The following is a 10,714-nucleotide window of genomic DNA, read 5'->3' as shown; positions in this document are numbered from 1 at the left end:
TGTGATGGTTGGTTGGTGAACACTTGGCGGTACTTGCACTTGGCTGTGCTTGGACTTGAAGGTGGGATCCGGCTGGCCTAGGCCATTGGTGGTTGGTTGGTGGGTTAGCCCTTAGCTGGGCTGGCTGGCTGGCTGGCCATCGGTGGTGTGGTGTGGTGAGGTGTGTGGAGTCGAGCATCGCGCGCCGTTGCCTTCTTCGGAGTGTTGTAGGTACGCAAGTGCTTGCAATGCAAAGAGGTTGGTGATGGAGTGACATTGCCTTCACCATGGAGTTGCGGGTACTTAGGTACTTGCAAGGAGATGGTGGTATGGTGGTGTTGCGTGTGTGGTGTTCGATTAGAAAGATATAATTTCTAAGTCCGGATTAGTGCTGTCAGTGGGGCCGCCGCTAACAGGTCCTGTACGGCCACCGTGGGGCTTGACTTGGCGCTATTCCGGACTTGGGGCGATCACGATGTCCCCGTGCGGGACTTAGAAGATGGAAGAACACAAGTACCCTTATCCCATGACTTGTGAGCGATTGGCATACGTTACCACATGAAGAGAAAAATTGGCTAAGTCCCGGATCCATATTATATGAAGAGAAAAATCGGCTAAGTCCCGGATCCATATTATATGAAGAGAAAAATCGGCTAAGTCCCGGATCCATATTATATGAAGAGAAATATCGGCTAAGTCCAGGATCCATATATAATAACCTAATAATCGGCTAAGTCCCGGATCCATATTATATGAAGAGAAAAATCGGCTAAGTCCAGGATCCATATATAATAACCTAATAATCGGCTAAGTCCAGGATCCATATATAATAACCTAATAACAGGCTAAGTCCAGGATCCATATTATATGAAGAGAAAAGTCGGCTAAGTCCGAGATTGGGTCTGTCAGACATACACTTTCAAGATACCACACAAGCAAGCAAGATGGCCTAGTGATGGAACCATATAATATGAAGAGAAAAATCGGCTAAGTCCGAGATTGGGTCTGTCGGAAATACACTATCAAGTTACCACACAAGCAAGCAAGATGGCCTAGTGATGGATCCATATGATATGAAGAGAAAAATCGGCTAAGTCCAGGATCCATATAATATGAAGAGAAAAATCGGCTAAGTCCCAGATTAGGTCTGTCAGAAATACACTTCCAAGTTACCACACAAGCAAGCAAGATGGCCTAGTGATGGATCCATATGATATGAAGAGAAAAATCGGCTAAGTCCAGGATCCATATAATATGAAGAGAAAAATCGGCTAAGTCCCAGATTGGGTCTGTCAGAAATACACTTCCAAGTTACCACACAAGCAAGCAAGATGGCCTAGTGATGGATCCATATGATATGAAGAGAAAAATCGGCTAAGTCCCAGATTGGGTCTGTCAGAAATACACTTCCAAGTTACCACACAAGCAAGCAAGATGGCCTAGTGATGGATCCATATGATATGAAGAGAAAAATCGGCTAAGTCCCAGATTGGGTCTGTCAGACATACACTATCAAGTTACCACACAAGCAAGCAAGATGGCCTAGTGATGGATCCATATGATATGAAGAGAAAAATCGGCTAAGTCCCAGATTGGGTCTGTCAGAAATACACTTCCAAGTTATCACATGAGCAAGCAAGATGGCCTAGTGATGGATCCATATAATATGCAGAGAAAAATCGGCTAAGTCCCAGATTGGGTCTGTCAGAAATACACTTCCAAGTTACCACATGAGCAAGCAAGTTACCACATGAAGAGAAAGCCGGCAAAGTCTGGGAATGTTACCACATGAACTGGAAAATGGGCAAAAACCTACCTTCACAGGGAACGTGAATAAGTAAGGCTGTAGACATCGGATCGACAAGCCAAAGACTGATATGGAAAGGAAATGAGTAGTACTAGCTTTCCTGAGAGTTGCAGAGCTTAGACTGCATATGAACGGAAGATATTAAGCGTCAAAGTCAGAAAAGTTGCCCGAAGGAACACAAGTTCCAACTTAGAGCATGAATACCGCCTAGACGGTAGGAGGTACGGCCAGGCTGAGGAATAAGAAAATGTTGGCCAACATGTTCCCTAACTATCCCCCGAAGACCGCAAAGCAATCCAACATCAACCAAGAAAGTTATAGCCCGATCAAGGAAACACCTACTTTGCACCGATTTTGCACCAAATACATGTACCAAGCACCTTCGGTTGCATACCTGCAGGGGCTTACCATAGTAGGCCATGGAAGACCGATATACCGAACATAATCACTTTCTATCTCCTCGGGTGTTGGAGGTAGCGCTTTGCGGTACAAGAACGAAAGTTAGACCATATCTTGGTGCATCTTTTTGCCCAAAAACACAAGACCCTATCTACCAAGGCAAGAAAGTTGTGTGGGGACAAAATGTCCAAAAGTGCCCAAAGTGGCACACTTGAACCATATATTCGAGAAAAACACAAGTGTGGGCCCGAGCTAGCAAGTTGAAATGTTCTGACCGTCAGTAGCCCTAGTTGAGGTGCACTTATCATTATATAAGGCCAACGTGCCAGCTAGTCTCTAAAGGGGCGATATGGGTGTTCCAAGGTTTGTACCCAATTGAGGAAAAAACAGGGTAAGGTACGGTGTACCGCGAATAACTCGGGCTATAGATGTCCGATCGATGAGTTTGGCATATGTATGGAAAGGTCTCGACGAGACCTAACTACCCTGAAAGTATGAAGGCAAAGACTTGAATGACCGGGAAGTAATTAAGTGCACAAGTGGTAAAGTTGCACCAAAGTCCATGTTACCCGAAGTGGTACATGAACACCCAATATTCGACCAAAACACAAGTTTAGAGACGAGCTAGCGAGCTACATTGTTCAGACCGTCAGTAGCCCGCATCAAGACACGCATTTCATTATATTGAGCCTAGCCGCTAGCTCGACTCGAAGTCGGTCATATGGTTGGTTGATGGTTTGGACCGACCACGTGGTGTACCAAGGTGATGTACCTTTCATGAATTAAAACTCTGGCTGTATGGCACTGAGCGACAAGCTAAGGTGTGATTTGGAATAGTCTTGAGTGGGACTATTTAGGAAAAATGCGAACAAAAAATCACAAAGTCCTTGGGCGAAGCTATTAGCGAAACATAGAGCAAATTGGTACCAAAAACTCTGGAAATGGGACTTGAGTCAAAAATAACCGCAAGTTGGAGAAGAGATAGCAAGCTTGCGTAGAACAATTATATTTGGTGCATGGTATCACCAACAAAAAAGTATATGGGGCCAAGGTGCTGGCTGGCCTCCAAAGTGGAGATATGGGCGATCCAAAGTTTGTACCCAAGTACGAACAAGTATGGAAAAAACAGGGTAAGGTACCAAGTACCATTAATAACTTCGGCTGTAGATGGCCGAGCGAGGCAAACGGCTCACCGTTGGAAAGGTCTTGGGGAGACCTATCTACCCTGAAAGTTTCATGAGGCTGAGTTGAAATACCACGGAGATAGTAGGTGATGATGGTCCAATTCGGGGACCAAGTCGCAGGAAATGGCACTTGACCAAAATCACCCTTGGAAGGTGAATACCGGCTTACCGGTAAGAGATAGCGACTTGGCGTAGAATATTCATAAGTTGGGCGTGTAGAGATGCAACTTTTATTATATGGGGCCAACCCGGTCAGGGTGCTCCAAGTCGGTCGTTTGGTCGGTTTATGGTTTGGGCCGACCACGTGGTGTGCCAAGTTGAGGTACCTTTCATGAATTATAACTTGGTCAGTTTGCCACCGAGCGACAAGCTGCGGTGTGTTTTGGAATGGTCTTGAGTGGGACTATCAAGGAAAAATACCAATCGAAAATCAGCTTGTCCATGGCCGAAGCTATTAGTGAAACATATAGCAAAATGGGTCCAAAAACGAATGAAATGGGAATTGGACCAAGAATAACGGCAAGTTGGAGAAGAGATAGCAAGTTGGCGTAGAACAATTATATTTGGTGCATGGCATGACCAACAAAAAAGTATATGGGGCCAAGGTGCTAGCTGGCCTCCAAAGTGGAGATATGGGCGATCCAAAGTTTGTACCCAAGTACGAACAAGTATGGAAAAAACAGGGTAAGGTACCAAGTACCATTAATAACTTCGGCTGTAGATGGCCGAGCGAGGCAAACGGCTCACCGTTGGAAAGGTCTTGGGGAGACCTATCTACCCTGAAAGTTTCATGAGGCTGAGTTGAAATACCACGGAGATAGTAGGTGATGATGGTCCAATTCGGGGACCAAGTCGCAGGAAATGGCACTTGACCAAAATCACCCTTGGAAGGTGAATACCGGCTTACCGGTAAGAGATAGCGACTTGGCGTAGAATATTCATAAGTTGGGCGTGTAGAGATGCAACTTTTATTATATGGGGCCAACCCGGTCAGGGTGCTCCAAGTCGGTCGTTTGGTCGGTTTATGGTTTGGGCCGACCACGTGGTGTGCCAAGTTGAGGTACCTTTCATGAATTATAACTTGGTCAGTTTGCCACCGAGCGACAAGCTGCGGTGTGTTTTGGAATGGTCTTGAGTGGGACTATCAAGGAAAAATACCAATCGAAAATCAGCTTGTCCATGGCCGAAGCTATTAGTGAAACATATAGCAAAATGGGTCCAAAAACGAATGAAATGGGAATTGGACCAAGAATAACGGCAAGTTGGAGAAGAGATAGCAAGCTTGCGTAGAACAATTATATTTGGTGCATGGTATCATCAACAAAAAAGTATATGGGGCCAAGGTGCTAGCTGGCCTCCAAAGTGGAGATATGGGCGATCCAAAGTTTGTACCCAAGTACGAACAAGTATGGAAAAAACAGGGTAAGGTACCAAGTACCATTAATAACTTCGGCTGTAGATGGCCGAGCGAGGCAAACGGCTCACCGTTGGAAAGGTCTTGGGGAGACCTATCTACCCTGAAAGTTTCATGAGGCTGAGTTGAAAGACCACGGAGATATTAGGTGATGATGGTCCAATTCGGGGACCAAGTCGCAGGAAATGGCACTTGACCAAAATCACCCTTGGAAGGTGAATACCGGCTTACCGGTAAGAGATAGCGACTTGGCGTAGAATATTCATAAGTTGGGCGTGTAGAGACGCAACTTTCATTATATGGGGGCAACCCGGTCAGGGTGCTCTAAGTCGGTCGTTTGGTCGGTTTATGGTTTGGGCCGACCACGTGGTGTACCAAGTTGAGGTACCTTTCATGAATTATAACTCGGTCAGTTTGCCACCGAGCGACAAGTTGCGGTGTGTTTTGGAATGGTCTTGAGTGGGACTATCAAGGAAAAATACAAGTAGAAAATCAGCTTGTCCATGGCCGAAACTATTAGTGAAACATATAGCAAAATGGGTCCAAAAACGAATGAAATGGGTCTTGGACCAAGAATAACGGCAAGTTGGAGAAGAGATAGCAAGTTGGCGTAGAACAATTATATTTGGTGCATGGTATGACCAACAAAAAAGTATATGGGGCCAAGGTGCTGGCTGGCCTCCAAAGTGGAGATATGGGCGATCCAAAGTTTGTACCCAAGTATGGCAAAAACTGGTAGAGGTACCTTTCATGAATTACTGCTCAGGCTGTATGGCACTTAGCGGGACGCTTGGCTCTGGTATGGAATAGTCTTGAGTGGGACTATCAAGGAAAAATACGAACAAAAAATCACCATGTCCACGGACGAAGGTATTAGCGAAACTTAGAGCGAAATTGCGACCAAGTCGCTGGAAATGGCCTTTGGACCAAGTATACCGTCAAGGCGGTACGAGATAGCGAGTTGACTTGGAATATTTATAAGTTTGCCTCCACGAGACGAAAGTTTAGTTATATGGGGCCAACCCGCTCAGGGTTGTCCAAGTCGGTCATATGGCTGATCGAAATTTTCGACCAAGTACTGAGAAAACAGGGTAAGGTACCGTGTACCTCGAATAACTTTGGCTGTAGATGTCCGAGCGAGGCAAACGGCATAGCGTTGGAAAGGTCTTGAGGTGTTCTAGGCACCCTGAAAGTTTGAAAAGGCTATCTGGAAAACTCGTGGAGATATCAGAGAAACATTGGGCCCAAAAGATACCAAGTCGCAGGAAATGGGGCCTCCAAGAACACCCTAAAATCCCAATTACGGCTAAGTTGCAGGCCAGCTAGCGAAGTGAAATGTTCTAGGCATAACTAGAACACGTTAATGCGCAACTTTTTGAATCAGAACTTTTTTCGATATCTGGCCCCCAAAGGGGGGATATGGGCGATCAAAGGATTTTTCCAAGTTTCGGTACTTTTTACGGTATCGCTCATAGCTCCGGCTGTACGCAAGCAAATGGCAACCTAAGATATGATTTGGAAAGGTAAAGAGTAGTACTAACTTACGTTAGAACACAGCGAAGCGCTATCGGTTCATGGCAAGGCCGATATAAGCAGTCAAAGATGAAAAATGTTGACAAAATGAACAAAAATTACCTTGGTACGCGAATAGCGGCCAGGGATGAAGAGGTACGAAGGTGGTGTAGAAAAATTATAATTAGGGCTTGGTACGCTCTAAAAGTTTGCCGAAGACTGCAAAGCGCTCAGACCCATAGAAAGTGGCCATTTGGGCCGAACAGTGCGTGCAAAGAGGTGAAAATGCAAAAATTGCACTTTGGGGGGCGATTTGCGGGGGGAAGGAGGGGTCGGAGGGCAAAATGTCCCTTGACCAAAAAGTCTTATCTCGTCGAGATCTACAACATTGCCGAAGACCGCAAAGCGCTAGCTCGCAATCGAAAAATCGAGAATTTGAAAATTTTCTAAGTCTTGGGCTCCCTAAGGAAAAGTTTCAAAAATCACGTTTGTCCCCAATTTTGAAGGGGAAGGAGTCGGTTCCGGGGCATGGTGTCTTCGGCAAAAAGTCTTATCTTTTTGCGTACTTTCGACTAGTTCAATAAAAATTTTTGACCCAAAATTTGTTCGGCGGACCCCTAGGTCGAAAAACCCGAAAAAAGTCGAAAAAAGTCGAAAATGTCGAAAAATGAGAAAACCTCATATTCGGACTCTACACGAGCCCCAGATATTGAAAAGTGAAATCCGCGGTCGATTTGGAACAAAAAATTGACCTAGGCAAAGTTGTATGGAGGTAGGGACCCCTGAGAAAAAAGTTTGGTCCCGAGGCTCCTTGGACCACCAAGTCCCTAGGTCGGACCAAAATCGGAAAAAATCCGACCAAAGTCGAAAGTGTCGAAAATTTTAAAAAACCCCTTTTGGGGCCCTATGGCCTCCCTAGATAATGAAAAGTGAGGTCCGCGGCCGATCCGGAAGAAAAACTTGACCTAGGGAAACTTGTATGACGGTGGGGACCCAAAAAAATTTCGATGAGTGTAGTTTAGACAGGCCGGAAAATGTATCGGTGGTCCGTATCAAGGGACGTCTTTTAGTTCCATGGGGTGGTGGTCGTCGAACAAAGTCGCCTAGGTCGACCACCAGAAAGACCAGTCGTGTTGTAATGGATGTTTTGACCACTTTACTAGGGAAACCTAGTAGGTCGAAGCAAATTTGGGGTTCGAGATGAGTTGGTGAAAGTTGGTCCAACCTAGGTGTGCTTGGTGGAGGTTGACCATGAAAGTAGAGCATGATGGGAATGACCATAACTTTGGTTCTAGATGTCGGATCGGTACACTTTCGGCAGTTTTGGAAAGGTGAAGGCCTGCTCTAGCTATGTTTCCTACCAAGCTGAGCGCCTACTAGTGACCCGGAGGAGGTATTAAGGGTCAAAGGCAAAAAGGGGTACCCTAAAGTGCGTGTGACCAAGAAAATGGGAAAAACGGTATCGCCTATAGCTCAGGCTGTATGGCTCGGATCGGAAAGCTTGGATATGCGTTGGAAAGGTCTTGACGAGCGCTAGCTATGTGTCCTACCAAGCGAAGCGCTAGGTGTTGAGCAAGTCGGTCATATTAGAGGGCAAAGGTGAAAAATGGTGGTTTAGAGGCGAAAATTCTTCTTATGATCGAAAATAGCGGGCGAACGATAAGAGCTACGAACACGGCGTAGAACAATCATAAGTACGTTACCACAAGACCTAACTTTGGCCAATATAGAGCGAGAAGATCGGAGGTACCCATCAGGGTGATATGGCTGGTTCAAAGTTGGACCAAAACGAGACTTGAGAAATGGATTGAAACACGGTATCGCGAATAACTCAGGCTGTATGGAACGGATCGACAAGCTTAGATCAGTGTTGGAAAGGTCGAACCGAGCGCTAACTATAATCCCAAACAACCGAAGCGCTAAGTGTTGAGCAAAACTGAGTTATTAAGCGACAAAGTGGAAAAATAATACCAAAATGGCCAAAAATCACACAAGACCAAGAATACCGAGCAAGCGGTAAGAGATAGCGGGTTGACGTAGAATACTTATAAGTTTGCCTCTACGAGACCTAAAAGTCGTCCATAGAAAGCGAGAAGATCGGACCACTCTGGAAGGGTGATACGAGTGGTCAAAAATTAGCAAAAATGAAACATGGCTAAAATGGATTTGACTTGTGCACCATGTAGCTCCGGCTGTATGGCATGGATTGTAGAGCTAGGATATGTTTTGGAAAGGTAACACCCAGCGCTAGATACGACTAGAAGAAAGCAAAGCGCTAACAAGCATGATTTGGAAGTTATTAAGCGTCAAAGTCGAAAAATGTTACCAAAATTGAAACTCGAGTACATTGGGCCAAAAAGTACAAGTTGTGAAATTTGGACTTACGAGTAAAATACCGAGCAGGCGGTAAGAGATAGAGACTTGGTGTAGAACAATTATAAGTTGGGCATGTTATAACCTATATTTGGCCCGAACATAGTCTCGAGATCGGTGGTACCTAAAAGGGTGGTACAGGTGTTAGATGGTTTTCCCAGAGCATAAGCTCCACATGATATGGAAAACGGGAAACATCATAACTTCGGCTGTATGGCATGGAATGGAACGAACAAGGTATCGATGGAAAGAGAAAAGGTAGCGCTAACTATAATTCCTACCAAGCAAAGCGCTAGCATGTGACCGTTCGGGTGTTATTGTGAGTCAAATTCAGAAATTGTTACCACGAGAGGCGAAAATCCGAGTAAGTCCATGAATACCGGGCTGGCGGTAAGAGATACGGCTTGGCCGTAGAACATTTATAAGTTGGCCAATACAAGACCTAAGTTTCGTCCATAGACGACAAGAAGATCGAAGATACGTGAAGGTGAGATATGGGCGTCCCAAAGTGGGCCTTTGAAAAAGTGACAAACTTCCCTTATAACAGCATACACCAAATATCTCTGGCTCTATGGCACCGAATAAGAAGCTGAGGTCAGCGATAGAAAGGTGATAGTCAGCGCTAAAAATCATACGAACAGAGTGAAGCGCTAAAGGGAAAGGATCTTGGTGATATAAGGTGACAAAGTCGAGAAAAGTTGCCTCAAAATCATGAAAAATGTGAAAAAATGGCTAAGTCCCGGGTGCCTTAAGGGCAGGTTGATCGAATGTACCGAGCTGGCGGTACGAGATAGAGACTTGGTGTAGAACAATTATATGTTTGGCATGGCAAGACCTACATTTGGTCAATACAAAGTGAGAAGATCAAAGAAACCCGTAAGGGTGATATTGGTGTCCAAAGGTAAAAAGCACTAAGTCTTGGGAAACTTATATGAAGAAAAAGGACCCTGATGGGTCATATAGGATGGATCGAAAAATCGGCTAAGTCCCAAAATGGGGATGTCAGAACTACACTCAAATGTTACCACACCAAGCAAGGCAAACTTATATGAAGGCAAGGACCCTGATGGGTCATATGGTATTTTACGAAAAATCGGCTAAGTCCCAAAATGATGATGTCAGAACTACACTCAAATGTTACCACACCAAGCAAGGCAAACTTATATGAAGCAAAGGACCCTGATGGGTCATATGGTATTTTACGAAAAATCGGCTAAGTCCCAAAATGGGGATGTCAGAACTACACTCATATGTTACCACACCAAGCAAGGCAAACTTATATGAAGGCAAGGACCCTGATGGGTCATATGGTATTTTACGAAAAATCGGCTAAGTCCCAAAATGGGGATGTCAGAACTACACTAACAAGTTACCACACCAAGCAAGGCAAACTTATATGAAGCAAAGGACCCTGATGGGTCATATGGTATTTTACGAAAAATCGGCTAAGTCCCAAAATGGGGATGTCAGAACTACACTCAAATGTTACCACACCAAGCAAGGCAAACTTATATGAAGGCAAGGACCCTGATGGGTCATATGGTATTTTACGAAAAATCGGCTAAGTCCCAAAATGATGATGTCAGAACTACACTAACAAGTTACCACACCAAGCAAGGCAAACTTATATGAAGCAAAGGACCCTGATGGGTCATATGGTATTTTACGAAAAATCGGCTAAGTCCCAAAATGGGGATGTCAGAACTACACTCAAATGTTACCACACCAAGCAAGGCAAACTTATATGAAGGCAAGGACCCTGATGGGTCATATGGTATTTTACGAAAAATCGGCTAAGTCCCAAAATGATGATGTCAGAACTACACTAACAAGTTACCACACCAAGCAAGGCAAACTTATATGAAGCAAAGGACCCTGATGGGTCATATGGTATTTTACGAAAAATCGGCTAAGTCCCAAAATGGGGATGTCAGAACTACACTCAAATGTTACCACACCAAGCAAGGCAAACTTATATGAAGCAAAGGACCCTGATGGGTCATATGGTATTTTACGAAAAATCGGCTAAGTCCCAAAATGGGGATG

This window comes from Anopheles ziemanni, assembly GCF_943734765.1.
Source record: "Anopheles ziemanni chromosome X unlocalized genomic scaffold, idAnoZiCoDA_A2_x.2 X_unloc_10, whole genome shotgun sequence".
NCBI lineage: Eukaryota > Metazoa > Arthropoda > Insecta > Diptera > Culicidae > Anopheles > Anopheles ziemanni.
This window is presented reverse-complemented; position numbering follows the sequence as displayed.